At 36.3% G+C, this 23,170-nt stretch overlaps 1 long non-coding RNA gene across 1 annotated transcript in view; it reads right to left on the minus strand.

Annotated features, from left to right (window-relative positions):
* The window catches only part of LOC136825454 (uncharacterized), a 604,931-nt gene that overhangs the window by 531,847 nt on the left and 49,914 nt on the right, over nt 1-23,170 (minus strand). Inside the window, exon 2 of the long non-coding RNA XR_010849346.1 lies at nt 4,013-4,125. This is a non-coding gene — a long non-coding RNA (uncharacterized lncRNA). The remainder of the gene's footprint in view (nt 1-4,012; nt 4,126-23,170) is intronic.

Here is a 23,170-nt window from a genome sequence, read left to right on the forward strand (position 1 = left end):
ATATGGATGTTTTTGCTGAAAGTGAAATGATGGCGCCTATTTGCAAAAATATTTACCCGCCTGATGTCGGGTCATGAATTTTGGCGTCCGCTCTTCATGGAATTTTCACGTCTTTCTTTCGTTTTTAATAACTGCAACGGATAAATCGCCGTTGATTAGTTCACATCACTTTCCCCCTGTTCCATATCGCCGGGTGTTTTTATTATCTTTATTTATATTCCGGCCTTAAAATAAAACAAGTAAAAAATGCGCCGAAGTTTCTTCGGCACAATCGAGTTTTCTGTACAGCGTATAATGCTGCATGAAACTCTCAGTCACGGCCCATGAAACTCTCAGCCGGCCGTGGTGGCCTGTCCTGTGTTGTTGTGTTTGCCAGACGCACGATAATGGCTGACTTTAACCTTAAATGAAATAAAACAATTGAGGCTAGAGGGCTGCAATTTGGTATGCTTGATGATTGGAGGGTGGATTACCATCACGCCAATTTGCAGCCCTCTAGCCTCAGAAGTTTTTAAGATCTGAGGGCAGACAGAAAAAGTGCGGACGGACAGACAAAGCTATCTCAATAGTTTTCTGTTACAGAAAACTAAAAAGAGAGAGATGCACCGCGTATATTACGCGTTATGACGCAAGTATAACTCTGCGCGACGTTGCCAATTTATAAATTATGAATGCTAGTCCTATCTATAACAGGACGCCAAAACATATACCATATTCATGGCGGTATATTGTACATGCGTTGTTCCTCATCCTTCTCTTGGAAAACAGAGGAAAACAGACCGAATAACAAATGCGAGATATAGGATTCCATGAAAAATGGCATTTTTTTTTTATGTAAATCATGTTTGGAACTATAACGCTAGAGAGGAACTCAGGCATGTAGCATTTTTACATTTTTTTTAAATGAGATGGGCATAACAAAAAAATAATATTAAATTCTGATAAACAAAGAAAGGTTAGAAAAAAAATTCTATCATTACCAAGAATAAAAATTCACAGATAGTTTACTATTTTTCTCATTTCATTTTTTTGAGGAATCTGGGTGAGGGGAGGAATTAGGAGGGGGGGGTACCGTCTTGCTCCCTTTCCCGTTAAAAAACGAAAGATTATGGTTATGATAACAGCTAATTAAGCTAAGATGGAATAAAGCATTTTGAGAATATTTATATTACACAAACTGAATCATTACCTTTCACGAGTCAAAAATATCTTAATGCTATTACTAATGTACATTAAAAATATTACCAGTTGACATTCTTTTACTTATTAGTAATGAAGTATCTATCGCTGTTTTAGATGCGAATTTATTGAAATTTCATAAAGCATAAAATTTAATTATTCTTTACTTCAAGAATAAATATTTAAATTTAATTTCCAAGGGTTTCCATGGTGAGGTTTTCATTTAAGTTTCTCTCATTAATTTTGAGTCTAATAAAGACTTATCTATATTTATGTAATTCTCTACTTTCACTTTCTATCTCCCTTTTTATTTTATGATTAAATATTTCAATATTCTCTATTAAGGCCTTAATGTGGACTTCAAAACTCATATTCATTCTTTTCAATTCCTTGCTCTTCTCACTCTGTCTCCCTCGTTCATTTTCTAAATAAATATTCTACCCTCTTTACTAACACTTCTATCATGAGGCTTCTATCTCTTCAGCCTGCACTCTCTCTCTCTCTCTCTCTCTCTCTCTCTCTCTCTCTCTCTCTCTCTCTCTCTCTCTCTCTCTCGTTATTTACGCTAACAAATACAGATAACAAGGAGATTCCTTTGCGTCCGTTTATTTTAAGAACAAATGTTTAGTCCTCTTTTTAAAGTCTTTTATCATGAGGCTTTTTCAAATATCCTGCTCTCTCTCTCTCTCTCTCTCTCTCTCTCTCTCTCTCTCTCTCTCTCTCTCTCTCTCTCTCTCTCTCTCTCTCTCTCTCTCCATAATTCTAAACTTTTTAAAACATTAGCGACCAACTGGCAGCACCAAGGGTACCATCCCTGTCCCTTCGGCCATTTCAAAATCTCGTTTACCAGATCAATAATGTTAGTTTTATTGGCCTAAAAACGCGTGAAAGTATATTTTAAAAAAGAATTGCCAGTCCCCCGGCCGGGCCATAGACGGGACTTTTTTGCTGAGGGTGTCAACAGCGCTAACAGTTGTAGCTGACATTTAAAATCGCCGTGAAATTTTCAAAATGCTGAGCCCCAATATGCGAGCGCGCCCGTGTTGCCATTTAGCTCTCTCTCACTCTCTCTCTCTCTCTCTCTCTCTCTCTCTCTCTCTCTCTCTCTCTCTCTCTCTCTCTCTCTCGTTATTTACGTCAACAAATATAGGTGGCAAGGAGATTTCATAACGTTCTCTCTATCTCTCTCTTTTTACACATACACATATATATATATATATATATATATATATATATATATATATATATATATATATATATATATATATATATATATGTATGTATATACACAAATATGCTTATTTACGGAAACATACATGGGAAGCAAGGAGATTCCACAACTCTCTCTCTCTCTCTCTCTCTCTCTCTCTCTCTCTCTCTCTCTCTCTCTCTCTCTCTCTCTCTCTCTCGTTATTGAGGCAACAACATATAAATTGACCAGGAGTTTCCATAACACCCTTTCTCTCTCTCTCTCTCTCTCTCTCTCTCTCTCTCTCTCTCTCTCTCTCTCTCTCTCTCTCTCTCTCTCTCTCTCCCTCCCCCTTCCCCATGTCAGTTATGAGTATGGCCCCATGTTTCCTGCTTTTGATCCCTTTTTTTGAGTTGGTGTTTTCGACTCTGATTTCGAAATGCAAGTTTTTTTTGTTTACGTTCATGAGATACTGATTTGCCAGTTGTTCGATTCTCCAAGTCACTAATAAGTAACTTGATAAAATGAACGGTGATTGATAAGTTTAATGTCTATTGTAAACAATAAAATTAAGAGAAAATGGGTATTAGCGTCAAATACACACACACACACACACACACACACACATATATATATATATATATATATATATATATATATATATATATATATATATATATTATATATATATGACTATTTATCACATCACCGTGATTCATATACAATCAATGCACAAACGTCCTTTAATATCCAATTCACTTACCTCCATGAGTAATATATTTTCATATATGTTACCGAAGGGAATTTAAGTTGATAATAAGTCCACCGTCCCGTAAAATCGAACCAGCGACGGACGAGGAATCAGGACTACAGTGACACACAATAACCAGTCGGCCACAAAAAGGGTATAAGTGAATACCATCTCCCATCAACCCACCCGTCGAACTCAGGTGTTTTTCGTTTTGGAGACGATATCCACCCACCTCTGCCATGTTGACCGTGTAGTGCGTTTGTCGCACGTAGCCATATATGACTATTTATCACATCACCGTGATTCATATACAATCAGAAAGCTACAAACGTCCTTTAATATCCAATTCACTCTATATATATATAGAATCTCCCACAAATATCTGTTTTTTCCGAGAAGAATGGACCCTCAGACAAAGGGACCTGGTAAATTAACATCCTGTAACCGAGACTTACAATGTGCCATCATTGTATTACCTTATTTCCGTTCTTGATTACACTTGGCTATTATTGCTATTGACTTATCGATAGATTTTTTTCACATTCCGGTGATACATGAATCAAGACCTGTGATTTATCTCTAAGTCCCACTATATTTTTAAATCCAGGAGATGTGGTTTTCACTAGAACCTAAGAAAAAGAGGTATTCTTTTATATCCATAATTTCTATAATAATTTGGCAGCTTTTAAAGAGGAAGGGGCATCTTTACTACAGGACAGAAAAGTATATCCTCATAGAAACAGAGAAATTTTAACATGCTACTTTTGGTAATAATGAAGGCCAACGTGAAATTTTTAGATTCTCCTAGAGCATGCAAGAGAAGACACTGAAACATCGAATTGCTGTACCTTACCCCTACCAAAAATGACCTCAGAATATCTAACAGCACTGACCTGCTGTCATTGTTAGTGAAGGTAACAGGACATTCCTTACAGATACCAACACCTTAATGCTTGATTTGCTAGTCCGGTTGGAAACTGAGGCTCATAGGCACACAGCCGAAGACCTGAAAAAGAACGGAGTGTGGAATTATAATGTATCAATTAACATCAACTAAGGAGACAACTGTCCAGAGGAAAAATATGCGGAGGTGTCAACGAAAACAGCAAATTATTCAGTATATTTGAAGAAAATGAGCACTTCTAAGATCCCTTTTCAAATGCGGAGAGAGAGAGAGAGAGAGAGAGAGAGAGAGAGAGAGAGAGAGAGAGAGAGACACAGAGAGAGAGAGAGAGAGAGAGAGAGAGAGAGAGAGAGAGAGAGAGAGAGAGAGAGAGAACATCGTCACTGGGTTTACCACTCTGTACTATGAATCCAGAAATCTCAGTGGTAGGTCAAGGTCAAGGGGAAAAAGGGTCATTTCTGAGCCGCTGGGAATTACTGGGAAGTACTGGAATTGCCCCTCAATCCCTTTTACCGTCAATTTCCTCCTCAGCCTTTTTCCCTGAGATCTTACAGGATGCGCTCCTGTAGTTGGTCTCCGTTCCACAATCCGTACTGTATCGGGTTTCTTTCGCTCTATTATGAATTTCCTCATTTCGTTTCATTTCTTTGTCCTACCATACCTTCAAAAACTTATTTTAATTTTATTAAGGCTGGAGATCGCTTACCAGAAATGTTTAAAACCATAACAACATTTTTATTGGACCCATTGATCTAACCTGCCGTTCAAATCGAGTGTCTGTGTGCCCTTTATTTTCCTTAGATTGGAACTGGAATATAAAATTTGGGCCGAAGGCCAAGCGCTGGCACCAGTGAGGTCATTCAGCACTGAAAATAATGTTGAAACAATTGTTATAGGAAAGGGTAGAAAGTAAGACGGAAGAAAGAGAATGTTAACGGAGGTATAGCAAAAGGAATGGAAGGGGTTGCAGCTAGGGGCCGAAAGGGACGCTGCAAATAACCTTAAGTAATGCTTACAGTGAACCGCGTGAGGTGCACTGAGGGCGCTATTCCCCTACAGGGACTTACCTTAGATTAATTCAATCGGTGATACATAAATTTAAGGTTTTTGTTGCATTCTTGCAAGATACTGAGAGGTAAATGAGAGATGTGGTGTCAATAACTTCTTGATCTACGGGGTTGGTAAATGAGATCATTATAGTATTCGACTTTCGTTCATCTTCATTTGCTATCGGTGGTCGGACTTCCATTGTTGTCTTTCGCCATTTAGAAATTACCTTCCTAAGCTAATCCCATATAACAGAATTAACCTCAACCTCAAATGGAGGTAGATTCACCACATCTTTTAAGTCCCTTTAATTAAATTCACTCGAAAAGTATATATACAATTCGTACGTAAATACATTTAGTAAATACAGATATACAAACTTATAAAAATTCTAAGCTGGAGAGACTCTTGTAAAGATGATGAAGTTTATGGTGCTATACTTCTTTGATTGCGTTTAATGGTATATCCTGGGTATATCTTTCGACCCGATTCCTACTCCAACCTGAACCATCTCCCTGTTTTTATTACTGACCTTGTGAAAGTCGCTTTGACCTCGATCTCGTGCCAGTATTGAATTTGTGGACGAATTTCTTAATGATTCAAAGGTTATTTATTCCATTTTCTAAATTAATAATTTCCAAAAAGACCAGCAAGTATCGTTGATAAATGATCCAGTGAGAGAATTCGACTACTAATAATAAGCATTATTTGGAGAGTCGAAAATAACTTAGGCTTGGCTTATAAAGACTGCAAAGCATATCAGGTTCTATTTGCTTTGAAGAAGGTATGGTTACCAGTGACAGCAAACTTTTTTAACATTTTAGAAATTTCTTTGGTTCTGTGAGATATAGGACGCGACTTCCAACATTTTCTCTTCAGATGAGCCCCTAGAAATCCTAATTTATCAGTAACCCATGCATTACTTCAGTTTAACTTCTCATCTACTAAGAAAAATTGTTACCTCTCTCTCTCTCTCTCTCTCTCTCTCTCTCTCTCTCTCTCTCTCTCTCTCTCTCTCTCTCTCTCTCTCTCTCGTTTCTGACAACCCTAATTGGTGCATCATAGGCGTCAGGTTCCCCCCAAAACAATGTAATGTCACCGCAATTCTAAGATGTTCCAAAAGGGATATGTAGGGTTAATTTGCTAAAGAAAGACATGTTGGATCCCGAAGGCTTTAAAGCCAAAATAAAAAGTTTTTATTTTTTCAACCCGTAACATCTGCGTTGATTGGCTATCTAGAATTAACCAAAACTTGTGGACAAAATTAGCTTCGTTGGAACCTAATTGCCATGAATCAACAATATTAACATAAGATCTCTGAAAACCTAATATGGTTTAATGTCATTGGTAAATCATCCTGTATGGTGATATTGACAAGAATTTGTTGTCAAGCTTTCGAGAGGGAGATACTAAAGTTCCCTATAAAAACACAAAGTTTTCTTGAAAACTACTTAGGTTTGACTTTTCATGTATTGATTTTCTTGCTCTTATTTATCAAATTATGTGCTTCATTATATTTTTACCTATTTATTTTCCCCATGATTCAAAACCTCTTATTTTCACATACTGTTTGAGGTATTCTTTTTATCTTGCCTGGAAAAACCTCGCTTTCTACTTGATAAGTAATTCTTCAATAAGACATTCAGGAATATTAGAATATCACATTCTCCTTTCATCTGTACTTTTCCTTTGGCAAAGTATTGAAGTATTTCATTACAGTAATGAGAGATTAATTTCTGGTAAGGGAAATCCATCAGGCTTGATTGCTTTATTACTCCTTGTAGGTAGTCAGTTTTTATCTACGGGTTTTCTCTCATGGAAGGTCAATAGAATTATTCTTTCCTTGCAGGTTTGTAAAGGCGTTACATCTACACACACATATACATACAATGTGTATATATATTGGACAATAAGTCTTGTCATACAGGAATTTGTAATGAAGAGCTCATTATGAAATCATATTTATTCAGTACCTAATAGCTGAAATATGTGTTCAAATTTGAAATTCATATTTCCGTGAACAATTTGTAATCCATCTGGAATTAGACCTTTGCACATTACTAATCATAGCAGAATTTGTTTTTATCGCGACAAGTTCTACGGCGACCATTGTCTTGATCTGTTAACGTAAATAATTAATTTAGCGCGTTCCCTTATAAAAAATAACCGAAAAGTGTCAGGTCTGGTCATATGGGTGGTCATTCAGTAAGCCATCTAATCCATTTATATGGACATTTACTGTTCCAAAATCGACGAATCCCTGATTTGTTGAGGGTACCTCACGTAATCGAGGCATGAGTAGGGAAAAAGTATGGACGTCATATCATCTTCTCAATCACTTCTGGGCAGTGTTACTTGTCCTTCCTCAAACAATCGTAGATTTCAAGTACTTCAGCATCAAGCACAATTATCTGTTGCTTGATTCATCTAGGGGGGAAATTGCTTCGTCGCTGAACTTTATATGTTTTCCCAGCTATCTAGTCTTTATACTTCATGCTTTATACTTTACATGAGGATCTCGGCCATCACCGAGTAGTTGTGTACGGATGGAAAATGGTCGACAGAAAGAATGTGGTAAATCGAATTTAAGATGCGCCTATTAGCTGTTTTAGTATCTAAAAGACTTCGTGCGTTCTTATCCATATGACCTTCATATTCGCGTTGATGTTTTGCGAACATACAAAGCAGCGTAACAAAGATTACAAACATCATATTGTTATAACTTTCCGTTCTAATCTATATGGTTACATTGGTCAGCCCCTATATGCATATATATATATATATATATATATATATATATATATATATATATATATATATATATATATATATATATATATATATATATATATATATATATATATATATACACACACGTATTAAATTTGATCACAGTTCCTAGAATTCAAACTGGAAAGGAGCCTCTAAATGGGAAATTACAAAATGCTGTGATGACCTAACATATTTAATCAAGAACTAATTAAGTATTTGAAATAGCTAAAATGATAGCAAAGAGGACCTAATTTGATCACACACAAGGTCAGGTCTTGGAAACTTTTTATTTTAAACCAAGATCACATTCTGGAGTTGAAAATACGATTTTCCTATGTTTTGAGCTTGTCTTGAACGTTTCTGACGTTTATGTTGACAGAAAACTAAAGTTTTAGAGATAATGGACCCCCTTATATCATACAATTACGGGGGACCATTGTGTGAAACCTGAGTTTTATTGGGGTGGCGGAAAACACAAAGTGAAATACAGGTATGTATTTAGGCTAATCTAACCTAGGGTACTAGGCCATTACCTGGCCGGGCGGAATCGCACCCCGTGGGCATTCCCACCTAGCCAAACATAGGGCATTGACAGTTGAAATTAGTAATAGGGGTGCGACTGAACCTTACTTAACCTAAGACACTGGATCCTTTTACGGCTGTGATGGCTTCACCGCCAAGACGCCCACCCACCCAACTTAGCGCACTATGCATTTTAAGAGTTAATAGGGTCTCAGCCTAAGCAACTACACCGAACCTAACCTAACTTGGTGCATGGTGTTACTATGAAAGTGTTTAATAAATCTTACTAGAATCGGATCAGAAACGGCATTAGTTTCACGGGGTGACCAACTTCTGACTCGTCTTCTCCTTTTCTTGATACTGAAGGCCACTGGATTCCAGACTGAGGAAGGTAGGGCCGATTACTATAGGTATTTGGGACAAAAATGATGCAGCAGCTGGGCGTCTGTAAATTTGGTAACAAAAAGAAACCTGGAAATATATAGTCGGATATAGTCCAGTCTGTTACAGCCTCCTATTCCAGTCTTTGACCACTCTAAAGACGTTCAGTATTTTTGTATGCATCTATGTTGATTAGAGGGGTCCACAAAATGTTCAGTGGGATATATTGTCTTAGGCACGTAACCTAACGACAACAGATTTTTACGAGTATAGGCAGACCATAATAATGCTGCCAGGTTACTAGTATAGTCGTAAACAAAGGCATTAAAGTAGCAGCATCGCGCTTACGAGCCAATGACCCCACAAGAGGCACAATAAAAAACCTTTTAGCCTCTCTCAGTCTCTCCAAACACCCAAACGTCGCTAAGCTAAGTCAGTCACCTTTGAACAAAAGCGCCCGCAATTACACTAGTTTATGATAAAATCTCGAGACAATTACAGCATGGTGGTCCCAACTCTTACTCACCCCAAAACTCACACGCACAAGAAATATCCTTACTGGATCGTGTGAACCTTCAAGGAGAGTACCTTTATAAACACTTGCAGAATAATCATGCCTACACTTCTCCGTCTTTGGATCTTTCACCGAATGGTTACGATACCATAAGTGTCTGTCTTCCCGATCAGTTAAAAGAGAATTGCTCTTCGGGTAGCCTGAAGAATATGGAAGTACTGAATGCTCCCGAAGAAGAGTAATTGCCTGTCCCAGTGGAGCATGAAAAATAGTATAAAATTTAGCAGTACAACCGAAAATAATCCAAGGAACAAGAGTTGCACACCTGCACTAAGGAAGCCTTGACTAAGAAATGAAAGCGGGTTTTTTTTAAGCAATGTTTGAACCCACAACAAAACAACCGATCAGGTTTCAGCATTGTCCTCGTACCACATTTCCAGATGAAAATAACAAGACGTTGAAAATACGCTGGCCATCTTTACCCACAATGCACTAGGACAAAAAAAAAATCTGATCTGGAACCTCAACCGCATGTACGTCGAAACAAATTAAGTCCGAGTGAATAACATCATTGGTTCCCAAACAAACAATATTTGCATACTTAAGATGCTGAGTGTTAAGACAGGCAATAATGATTCAGTTGCTTATCTATTACAAGGACTTTATGGTATGAATGAAAATAATGTGCTCATATTAAAAACAACTTGATAAAACAAATAGCTTTTTATGTAATGAAATATTAAAAAAAAGAAGTGTAGCAGTCAGAAGCTTGTCTTTAAAATCTTCAGTTTTTCTGCATTGATGCCATATAACTTGCAATCAATCGATCAAGTGTATTTGCACCATATTACTGATTGCGTGTAGTGGTTATACATTCTGTAAAATGACTGGCATACAGGTTAAGAGTAAAAGCAAGAAATGTTTAGGAACTAATTTTTCTTATAAAAAGTTGAAATAACTATTTAATACGCATTGTAAAATGTAATATTTTTACATTTTTATTTCTATGCATAGCACAGCAGCAAGAGAGAGAGAGAGAGAGAGAGAGAGAGAGAGAGAGAGAGAGAGATAAAAACTGTATTAGCCCATTCAAGCTGCCCGGAGGTTTAATAAAACCTCAACGCGAAATCCGCACGAAAATTAACAGAGCTTCAACTTGAATTCTCATTAAATGCATCAGACACGTCTCCTTATTACGACCCTCGCTCTTATTTTTCCCTTTCTGAGACGACCTTATTGACTTCTTTACTCTGCAAAAGTAATGTTTAGTATCGTCAGTAATAACCTAATTTGATACTGATAATATATTAATTTCAGTATTGCAGAGAAGTATGCGGAGGAAGAAATGTTGTGCAGAGAGAGAGAGAGAGAGAGAGAGAGAGAGAGAGAGAGAGAGAGAAATTCATCCTCTTATTTTTCTTCCGGTTATTATTACTATTATTATTATTATTATTGTTATTATTATTATTATTATTTTTAGCAATGGTACTAGTAATGAATTATGATAATACACAATAGCAGTAAGAGTAAATTAAGTGGAGACATAAAAAATCATTGTGCATAGAGAGAGAGAGAGAGAGAGAGAGAGAGAGAGAGAGAGTTGACTATTGCTTTTATTTTTCTTGTAATCATTTTTACTGTCGGCTTGAAATTCGTCCCGTAGAGCGAACTTCCCTAAAACATGTTCCTGGAATTATCTGTACGCGTTTTTGTTTACCCTCTCGTGTGATGTCACAAATCGCCTCATTTGAAAAAGTGTTTCCTGTAGAGTCTTCTTGTTCCTCAATGTCAATATTCTTTCACATTCTCTCTTTATCTGTCGTGGCATATACTTTTTTTAAAGGCAACATGTCTTCGAAAAATGGAATAAGTGTTAATCATGTTAATTAATAACATAACGTCGAGTGAAGAGTTCAACCATGAGTAAAATGGCTAATGTTACACATTTTCTTTCAGTACCGACAAACAGTTATTTGTTATATTTTCTAATATGCTCTTTGATTCAACATTCATTCACATATCACATTACACAGTTATGCAAAATAACGTACAGGATATTTAGTCCTCTCTCTCTCTCTTTCTCTCTCTCTCTCTCTCTCTCTCTCTCTCTCTCTCTCTCTCTCTCTCTCTCTCTCTCTCTCTCTTCATCGCTATGGAATAATACGGCAGATAAGAAAATTCATTGGGTAAATTTTAGCAGAACAATGGAAAAGAAGACGGTATAAACTTGGAAGAAATTTATTACCTGTATTCTTCCCCCTTCGCTGATGCCATGTAAGAAAGTGGGTATTTAACTAATTCGAATAATATCTACGGGAGTTACACATAACTTTTCACCGCTTGCTTGCATTTGTCATCTTTTACTGGCATATAACACAGGGACCCCCGATAGGGTTAAAAAAGTACATTATTATAATTCAAAAAATCATGTAGAGTAAATTACAATTTTACTTCAAACAAATTTGTCAAAAAGGGAGGTGACAGTACCAACAACTGTAACAGCAATAGTTTTGTTCAGTTTAGAGACAATTGACGCTGTTAATAACTACTGTTTAAGGAATAAGACTTTGCTATCTTTTCCTCCATAAGGAAAATTTTATCATGTTTTCTGTACAGCTCCACATTTCTTGCCCTTGCAATCCTTGATAGGCCGTATACCTCACGTAGATTGTTTGTCCCATCTGCTTCAACCCTTTCTCTTTCCTCCTGCATTTAACTTCCACGATAGCTTCCATATGTGAAGGTTTGCTCTATAATTCCTTCATACACACGCACGCACACTCTCTCTCTCTCACACACACACAGACACACGCACACACATATGTGTGTGTATGTATATACATTTATACACACACACATATATATATATATGTGTGTGTGTGTGTGTGTGTGTGTGTGAACTATGTATCTTTTCCTTTTGGAGGGGATGGTTCCAGAGAATGTTAACTAACCCTATGCCTCGTCCGGTATTCAGATATTGCTATATATGCCTTTTTCTTGAATTAACCTGTGAACTAGGTGTCCGATGGTTAATCGACTGTTCTGGGTCGAAGAAAGGGTAAAGGAAAGGGCATGGGGTTGGTACCCTCACCCCAAAAAGACTTGATACTTATATATATATATATATATATATATATATATATATATATATATATATATATATATATATATATATATATATACATAATATATATATATATATATATATAAAGAGAATAAATACTTTAGACAGAAAGAGATGTAATACTTTACATAGTCTATATATGTATATATACATATGATTATTCATATATATATCTATGTATATATATATATATATATATATATATATATATATATATATATATACACATATAGAAATGAACACTTGGGATATAATCTAGATGTCGGTGTAGTTTAACTTATAACAACGTTATTCATTTTAATGAATGTTGCTCCTAGTATTACGTTCAGGATTTACAATCGTGAATAAACCTATAAAACTGTAAACCCTTCACTGATTTGTCACGGCCTTATTCCACATTGTTAATCATATGTAAGTGTGCTATTCAGGAGATCGCATAAGTAACATCAGCAGAATATTACTTTTTCGTTCACTGTTGGTGGTCCGGATGGTTCCTGACAAAATCATTTTGAATTACTTAATCCTAATAAGAAGAAACTACCTTGATTATAAAAATAAATGGATATATGCATTCAAAATGGTGTTAGACTATGTTAATTACTGGGCATAAGCTACTGTTTCAGGAGGACATTCAATGTACCTTGCGTCATTCGCTTATTGCGTCATTGACACTGACCTAAGCTGTCGTATAATTCCTATCTAACAACAGAGAAAAGAGGAAAGTATCGATACCCGTGTCTATCGCAGCTTCGCTTATTACTCGCATCATGTAGCATCCTACAATCTCCATAAATAAAAATCATGACGTCATTTGCATCAACTACTCACCAGCAACCCAGCGCACCAACTCGCAGTGGCGTCGCCGCCGCAGTATCTTTCGACCAATTCCACAGCAACAAACGTGTTTTGTTATAAAGAGAAGGATCCTCAAATGCATGTACAATTGCCATGGCCAGCACCTGGGCCAAGCCATTGGTATGTACGCCGGCATGTACGTACAAATTCGAGCTGTCAAGTGTAGCCAGTCGTGCACGTGCGGGGGGCTGCGTTTGGTCCCTCTCCTCCTCCCCGGATTTCGTGTATGTATGCCTGTACAGACAGAATCAAGCTGTCACGCCTTTGGTATGCGCCGTCCACGTGCTCTACCTCCGCAATGCTTTTTTGGCTTTCCCATCGAAAACGAGCAAGCAAGAGAGAGAGAGAGAGAGAGAGAGAGAGAGAATTGGGAAAGTTTCATCAATCCATTCTTTGGTTTCTAAAGCATTCGGTTTTTGCTTAGTTTTTTCAAAGTCAACATTGGATTCAGTTACAACACTTATCTTTCTTTTTCTAGATTTATACGAAAGTTATATGATAGTATAATAAGTAGTCAGAAATGTCTTAATACTGTGTGACGAGATATGGAAGAATTGTGCGCTACAGAAAACGCCATATGAAGGAGATGAAGGTGTAAGACTTTCTCAGTTTGGCAAAAGCAAAAGTTAGTATTTTTTTATTCTCAGACAACTTTGCATCAAGTACCTCAGAGTCAGTCTTCAAGAACACAGATTGCAGTATCAACTTTCGATCGATTTCGACTCAAAGAGAGATCGTTATCTGATGCTTTCGGAGATATCTCCCGAGCAGATTTAATATGGCTGTTGCAAAGATAAAATTTTTTTATTGTTTTAAATGTTTAAATAAAGCAGTAAGCAAGTAGCTGACGAAAAACTAAGAGAACAATTATTGTAATTCTCAGTATTATTATTCATAAATAGCCAGAGCACTACGAATTTTAATACCAAGTTTCTAGAGAATACTATTTCATTTCAAATAATGAGGAAGAAAGTGAGAAATGCAAAAAAAAAATTATTTTCTTATTAATACCCAAAGGCAGTCATGGATTATGTTTTTGTCGGCACTAAACAAAAATTCTAGTCGATAATATACTATTTTGCTATCATTACTCCTTATTCTGAAAAAGAATCTCGCAGTTTCATTCAAGATAATATAGTTGTTCCAGGAGTTTTCTTAGCACGTTCATTAACTATGAATTAATGAATAACTTTGAGATTTTTATAATGTTTTACTTGGTATGATTCCTTGAATTGAACTGGAATCATAAGAGCAAGGGTCACTGACTCCAGTTCCAATATCTAAACTGGAAAAAGTGGCACTTGACCATCAGGTCATACTGAAGTCAATCAAAAGAAAAATTCAGTTAACCCTAATGGCTTCTGTCATATCAACACAAAGGATGCTTCCGATGATGGTTTTAAAAAGTCTCGTTTCGTCGATTTCACGGTTTTTTTTTTATTCTCATCCTTAATGTCTCCTGGAGTCTTATCCTTTAAAATTTTCACCTCAAGGGAGTTTATACTCCGACACGTTCTCCTTCCCCAAGGTGTAAGGTGCTGCGAGGGAAATTCTTATCCTTATACGTAAAGTATGAGGATAAGAATTACCCTTTACAACAAGAAGGATGCCTTATGGATTGCTCTTACACTGAATGCTTCTCCTCAAGACAAACGATTTTGAGGATATCTCACCCTGAACAACTTCTCCCCCTAATGGATAAGGCCTTTCAAGGGAGGGGTTATTCAGGTTTCCTTTCCTTTCTCAGCACGAAGGAATTTTCTAGGAGTCCTCAGCCTAATTTTTCTTTCAATTTCAAGATAAAGGATTATTTAGGAAATCCTCACGTTAATTGATTTTTCCATCCCAACACAAATGATGTCTCAGAGAAATTCTCTCAATCCCCAACATAAATGAATTTTCAAGTTTTCATCAGAATCGTTTTTTCCAACCCAACAAAAATTCGTCTCTCTATCCCCAACACAAAGAATTCCCCAAGGGGGTCCTATTTATCAGTGTTTTCACGATCCCCAACACAAAGGTGTTGCAAAGGAGTCCTCATCTAAATTCCTCTCTCCATCCCTGACACAAACGAGTCTTCAAAGAGTGCTCATCCCTATTACTTTCTCCAACCCAGTGCAATGGGCGTTTCAAAGCAATCTTGATTGCTTTCTTTATCCACAGCCCAGTGGGTTTTTTTTAAGCAACCAACCCTGATTTGCTTTCAATAGCCCCAAGAAGGCTCTTACCCTGGGTGCTTTCTTTTTCTCTCCAGGACAAAGAGCGTTTCAAAGGACTCCTCATCCCAATCATTCTCTCTTTCCCCAACAGCATGTTCGAAGGGAGTTCCGATCTTGCCTGCTTTCTCCCTTTCTAACAGAAAGTGTTCCAGTCCTTACGAACGCAATGCTCCCTATGTTATGGGTGTTAACTCACCCTCCCATGTATCACTGCCGATATTAAACACGCATTACCGTGATTGACAGCACTGCCTCGATGTTCACCCTTTACCGTACATACACCCCTTTTTTCTACCCTGTCCTTTACATCTGTCTGTCTATCTGGATCCCCTCGTTCCACTTATGACGTCTAATTGTAAGTTATTTTTTTGTCATTTCCATTTTAAAAAAATATCATATTATCCCATTTGTTGTCGCAAATTTTTTTTATGGTAAAATTGTTATCACCTGTCAGGATATTCTTTAATGAGCATTTTTTTCTAGGCTGTCATTATTAATGTTAATATTGTCTACATCTTATTACCACTAGCATTAAGTATACTGTTACTTGGCTGTAATCGCCACCATCATTATCATTATTTTTATTTTTATTATTGTTACTGTTTTATGATGTTATAAGACATGCCTTTGCTTTGGTATATGAAGTGAATGTTTTCGCACATCAGACTTTATCCTTGATTCCGCGGTTACCGAATGTATAAGGCAGTTACTGTTGCCCGATTTTTTTTATGGTACCACTTATTAGAGCAACATTATTTTTACTATTGTTATTAATCGGAAATTAGCTTTTAATAGCTTTGACAATATTCGGGAAAACCTTTTAATTAAGTTACACAATAAATAAAGGCGTGGCATTCAATTTTCCAAAAGTACTTTCTACTTTTGCACTCCTTTCTAACTAAAATCACTGTGTATCTTAGTTTCTAGTTATTTGTGAATATAGGTAAAGCTCTTGTGCAGCCTCCTTCTAAACAATAGTTCTTTTGTTCTAAAAATCTGGATATTCTCATGTCTTCTCTGGACTTCAGCCTTGAATAACTTTGAAAATTTCAATGTAGTTTCGAATTGCCAGCACCATATGACCACTCAAAAGTCAAAAGTCAAAGCAGCAGATTGTAGGCGCTTGGATAGAGACCCAGTGTGTCACAGAGTGACTGAATGAGCAGTATGAGGCACAAACAGAGTAAAAATCAATGAAATTGTAAGCCATGTATACGTTACGAATGATTTACACTTACTAGCTGTACCACACGAAAAAATTACATCAGCGGGTCTTCTCCTAGATTTAATGACAGAATGACCTTCAAAAGAAGAGGTGACAACACACACACACACACACACACACATACACACGCGCGCACGCACACACACACACACACTCTCACTGCTAAGAATGGAGGAGAAAATAGACTAGTGAACAGACTAGGATTTCTATTACTTATACGGTAACATCTGGGATAGCTTAGTATTATGTGCGTTTCATGGACCTTGCAAAGACGTGGGATATGATTCTGAGGCCTTTGAAAGTTACATCCTAAGGATTCATTGCAGAGAGACAGAACAGAGTCGCAGATTCTTTTTGAAGGAGAAAAAAGGAATTAGAACTTGAAATAAGGGCTATGTTATTGCTCAGCTTGAAGATTTTATATAGATATGTAAAGGAGGGCAGTGAAAGTTCTGCCCCTGTACCAGCGACTAGAAAAATAATTCATACAAGAACTCTCAAAATCCAAAATTTATTCTCAGACAGGTAGGGATAAAATCTAACGTTTGTAAGTTGCTACATACATTAAACCTGACAATACTGTAGACGTGAGTGGTTAAATTTCAAATCTGTAGAGGATAAGGGAAGTCAGAATCACTAATGAACAAACAGGCGCAAGAAACATACCCTTACATCACCCAACTGGTCCTTATCAAGGATTTAGCTGTTGATGATAAATACATGAATTTACAGAACAGTAATGACTTAAGACTAACCTTGCTTTAGAGTTGCAATAGAGTGAAACAGGGAAGGAGAATAGTAACTTTACGTGAAAATTCAGCTTAATCCACCTATGGCACCTGCAGGCCAGTAAAAGGGAAATGAAATGAATGGCACACTGTTATCATGAGATTCTTTGAAGTCCTAAAGAGGTCTTGCTTTATCGGTTTTTAAGCTTACACGAATTGAAAGTGAAATCATGATTCAGACCGGTATAAAATTCTTTTCCCCGTACACCTGTGCGCCTTCCAGTGAGCACGCGTATCCGCGCGGGAAGGTGAAAATAAATCTAAATGTCAAAAGTGTCATGGTCCTAAAAATCTTTGAAGAGAGACGTGTAAAGAATTACATCAGCGAAATGTGTAGAAATTCACGATTCGTTTTTCGCTCGGGCTTCCAAGGGAAGTAAGGTTTGTTGTTGTTATATTAAGCTGGCCTTATGCCAACGAGGCCTTTTTCAGTCAGGGACGGGAAAAAAAGAACTGATACTTACCACCGACAAGAAGGTAATGTTTTTGGTTAGGTTTGAGTATTATTTTGTTACCAGGATTATTCAGGGAGTTATTTGTCTATTTTCACATAATATTACCAATTAGGAAAAGAAGCCTAATAACAAAAAAGTAGCAAGTTATTAGTTTTTGTAGGTGTCCAAATCTAGATAGGAGTTTTTCCTCTTTGATACGTGCGCTCTGGTAGGGCGGGGGGAGGGAGGCGGTTAAGGTTGAATTGCTCAGTCTTAGCGAGGATTTGCAGTCTACGAATTCTCCAACTTATTGAGTGACTGATTGACCGTTTTTTTTATTTAAATAGCGTCCCTAATAAGAGCCTTGAACGCAGAAATAAACAGAAAAGTCTTCCATACACTATTCATACCAACCGTATGTGCTTTTAAATACATCTATTAATTAGAATCATCAAACAGATTTATTAGCATCGTCATACTCAAAAGGAATAGGCAATACTTTCGCTCGTTCATACTAACGTGCTGTATGAATAGTTTTCCCAGTTTACTTTTTTTTTATTAACATAAGTCGTCACAGAGCTAGGAAACTATTTTTTCTCAAAAAGGGTACTTTTAAATATTCTCCATAAATTTTGGTAAGATTGACTGACCTTTTTTTGAGGTGATTCGAAGCTAAATCCACAGAATCGGTTTTGTGTATGTGTGTGTGTGCATGTGTGTTTGTGTGTGTACTTAGGGGAGAGTGGAAGGAATTCCTTGAACTCATGAATGGAAGATTTTCTAAAGATTCATTTTATTACAGTTTTTATTTATTTATTTATTTTTGTCCTTTACAGATTGCTCTTTGACCTGGTACAGTATCTCAGGTGTTGATAATTCGGATGTGGGACGGGATTATTATTATTATTATTATTATTATTATTATTATTATTATTATTATTATTATTATTATTGCAGTTTCTGGTACCATTGTTTCTATATCACTCCCTTTCTGAGGTTAAAGGCAGATTTTCAATTATACTCTTTTAACTATACCAGTGATGTAAATTATCCACGGAGTATATATGTAATATATATATATATATATATATATATATATATATATATATATATATATATATATATATATATATATATACTGTATATGTATATATATAAATACATATAAGTTTGTGTGTGTGTTTTGTGCACGTGTGTGTGTGGGTAAAACTTGTACTTTTCACAAATATATCTAAAATATAATGGGAAAGATATATATGAATAAACGAAAATGATTCCAGATAAATAAAATCTGTAAAAATAATGACACTAATAACCAGGATTAATAATGCAGTATTTATGACAGCCAAAAGTAGTTACCGAAGACTATAAAGAGACTACCAAAATCGAAATGCTCGACAGGCTTTATTTTATTTTGATCACCATGTTATAATAATAATAATAATAATAATAATAATAATAATAATAATAATAATAATAATAATAATAATAATAATAATAATAATAATAATAATAGTTTATCTGTAGTGTTACCGGTAACTACATTATTAGTTAACCTCTAACAGTTCTGCAAAATGCATTCTTGCAAAGCATTGAAGTAAAATTAATATCTGCAAAATTCATTCTTGCAAAGCATTGAAATAAAATCAATACAGTTTCTAGCAAATCTGAGTAAAACAATAAACTCTCATCGTCAAAAAGGTAGTTTACCTTAAGTAATTCCGTAACTTCAATTTGATTTAGTACCAGTTCAACTTGAAAGTCGTAACAGAAGTGAGGCTGAAGGATTGCTACTTTATCTTGAATTTCATAATCTTTATTCCCTTGTTTATTGCTTTTTGCACATGACTCGACTTTTCAACGACAGGCTTTTTAGTCTTTGGTCTACAAGTTAATGGCCTCTCTTTGTGATTATCCATAAGTGTGTGTACTCATCATGAATAATGAAAATTCAGAAGGTCCCAAATTTTCATGGGACTGTATGTTATGGAAAGTAGTAAATAAAATACTAAAAAGACTCGTGGCCAAAACTAAAAGAGCATTCGACAAAGGAATGAAATTCGTTTATACTAAAAAGTCCTCCACATAAGTAACACACTGATAAACAACATCGGCTCCTCCAGTGAAAAAAAGAACGAAAAGAAAAAAATCAGTTTTTTGCCCCTCCCGTGTCAGCGAAGTGCCTTTTCTCGTGAAAATATGATCTAAGCCTCCATCCTCCCTTTCTTCTTCCCCAGGACCCCTTCGGACCACCCCTTTTAAGGCCCCACCCCTTCCCCCACCTCGCCATCCTCTTCTTCACCCCCTCTTGTACTCACGTATTCTCCAGCCACTGGTTTGTATCAGGAGGATCGATGGCCGATATATTCCCGTCTGCTCACGCTCTCAGTGCCTTCTCCATTATCCGTCTCGTATAATGACAGATACGGGTAAAATCGCGCTGTTCTGTGGTTTGCTGTTATACAGCGTTATTTCTCAAAGTATATAAAAATACTTTCGGTAATTTACGTTATTCTCATGGTTGTAATAATAAACATCCAGCTATCGCCTTGGTTGTAATGGATACAACCTCAGCTCACTGCTCTATGAAGGCCAATGGGTATAGATAATGATACACAAAGTCCTAAGGCAAAGAAGGGTTCTTTCATTCCCGTAGGGTACAAAAAAAAAAAAAGATTCTTGCCAATTTTTGTAGGGGTATGGAGCTTGTGCTCACGTAGGAATGGGTCTGCGAAGGAACAAAACGTTATCATTGGATTAAATGTGGCACAGAAGAAATGAATGATTGCTGATTTAAATGCAAAGGTAGTTAAAAGAGAAAGTTATGATAGACCTGGGGTGCTTTCAGTGCATGGGAACGTAGTGCCTTATGGAAATGTGTTCTGAAAGAAACTTCATTGTTAGGAATATGTAGTTGCTAAAACACACCCAAAATTCTACAATCGCAAGAGAAAAATGATATCGAAATGAGTTTGTAAGACTACAAAAGTCACATACTGTTCTTATTTAATCTTCCTGGAAGAGTAAGTTCGTTGATATAAAAAGAGAAGAGATTCGACTGAATATCTGACTAATGTTTTGTCATAGGAGAAGTAATCATTGAAAATATTACTAGCTGAAAAGCGATGTGAAAATAAGCTGTAGGGTGAATTCGGATGAGTGAATTTGTGTGACAAAGAAGTGAGATTAGTATAAGTAACAGCGACTGCTACCTATTCTTCTTTGGAGTCATTTCCTATGAGGGGTATTGTGTTTATATATACACACACACACACACATATATATATATATGTATGTATGTATGTATGTATGCATGTACTGTATGTGTGCGTGTGTCCTTCATTTTTCGCTCCTGTGAGAAATAAGAAATTTTCTCATGCTGATATTGAAACGAACATCACCAGAAATATCAAAAAGTCATAGAAATTATAATGGATTATAAAATAAGATGATATAATATGATATACATAAAGTATTATGTCGTATACCATTCAGAAATCTCCAGTTTCAAGCATGTCTTTCCCTTATGCATTTCCACTAAACTTAACTCCTCGCCAAAATTAACATTTCAGCTTCAAGCAGACCGAACTCAACAGCTTCCTTCGCAATGCCTGAAGTGCTTTCCCAGACCCGAGTTTCCCAGGAAGGCAAACTTGACTTTTTAATGCGCAGTTTACGGTTACATTCCCTTTTACAAGAACATTAGGGAATGTCTGTCACTGGTCGATAAGCACTCACGCCACGCTTACTCCCACGACCCGAAGTCCCAGTGCGACAACAAGCTTCGACGGCACCCCTGCCTCGTGTTCCCAGGAATATTTCATCAGGTGTCTTCGAGTCTCAGACCTGATCAGTAATGCCAGCAGACCTCATTGACAGCAGCCACATCCCCACCCACCATCACCCTTATCGTAGAACACCCACTCCCTCCCCCCTGCCCACCCCCTTGTGTCTTCCTCCAAACCTCTAAAAGATCCTCAATCCCACCACTTCTGTTCGCGTTACGTATTCATGGATACAGAGTGGCAATAAAGTATTTCATCTATCTCTTTTTTTATACTTTTCAAGGTTGGGGCTTACAAATGAACAATTATTTATGTTTTACATTATTTCTTCCTTATGCTGCTGGCACGCCTTTTTTTTTTTGTCTCCACTGCACTGTTCGTGTGTGTAAGTGTTCTTGAATAACTTACTGTATTATAGATAGCGAATAGGTTTTCATAAAGAACTCATCTTTAAAGTCTATCATTTTAATAATTATGAGAAATTTATTAATATTGCCGAAGAACTAAAATATGTAAATTTATGTGTTAGGAATTGTAAAATAAGGAAAAGGAAGTGAATATCGAGGCTTTCTACCCTCTCTATTAATTTCTTCTAATTCCAAGTCATTGTTCAGAAGACGCCAGTAAGATATTTATTTTCTATGCATTTGACCACATCAGCTCCATTATAACATTATATTTGCCTTAAAACAATATTATTGCTGAGAATGATTTAGGTAACTGAAACACTTTCATTATATTTTGGCTGTTGATTCACATGGTTTTCACGAGTTTTGTCATCTAAAAATGATGATGTCTGTTAAGTCAGGAGGAGGCATACCTTATCTTAATATTTAATATTCTTTATCAATATGAAAACATGATACAGTAAGTTTAGGTTTCTCTCCTTCGTTTCATACTTGCTTATAACCTTCCCTCTCCCCTGAGGCGAGTCTGTTATGTTTTTTTTTTTACCCTCTCACTTTTTTCTCTATGTTCCTTTAAGATTGAGCGAGGTTAGGATATTAAGCCGCTATCCAGTCGGCCTCTGTGTAAGATATACAGTGCTCAACTATCTAATTTTCAGGCTAAGTACAATAGTTTATTCTGAATTGTTAATGAAATTGTTATGACAATTATACAGATTTTTAAAATCTGTCTCACTTCGCTGCCTCATGTTTCGTATTCTGACATGAGAAAGTAGACAAATTTGTACAGAATACTTTGATTCTTGCAACCCCCGGGATTTTGTATTCATCATAAAGACACAAACAGCATCTCATTTTCCCTATTATTATTTCACGACTAACTGAAATCTTCAACACCTATATCTATCTATCTATCTATCTATCTATCTATCTATCTATATATATATATATATATATATATATATATATATATATATATATATATATATATATACACACACATATATATATATATATATATCTGTATATATGTGTTTATACCGGATATGTCATCGAAGCAACTGGAGATTAAAA

The sequence above is a fragment of the Macrobrachium rosenbergii genome, chromosome 37 (assembly GCF_040412425.1).
Source record: "Macrobrachium rosenbergii isolate ZJJX-2024 chromosome 37, ASM4041242v1, whole genome shotgun sequence".
NCBI classification, from domain to species: domain Eukaryota; kingdom Metazoa; phylum Arthropoda; class Malacostraca; order Decapoda; family Palaemonidae; genus Macrobrachium; species Macrobrachium rosenbergii.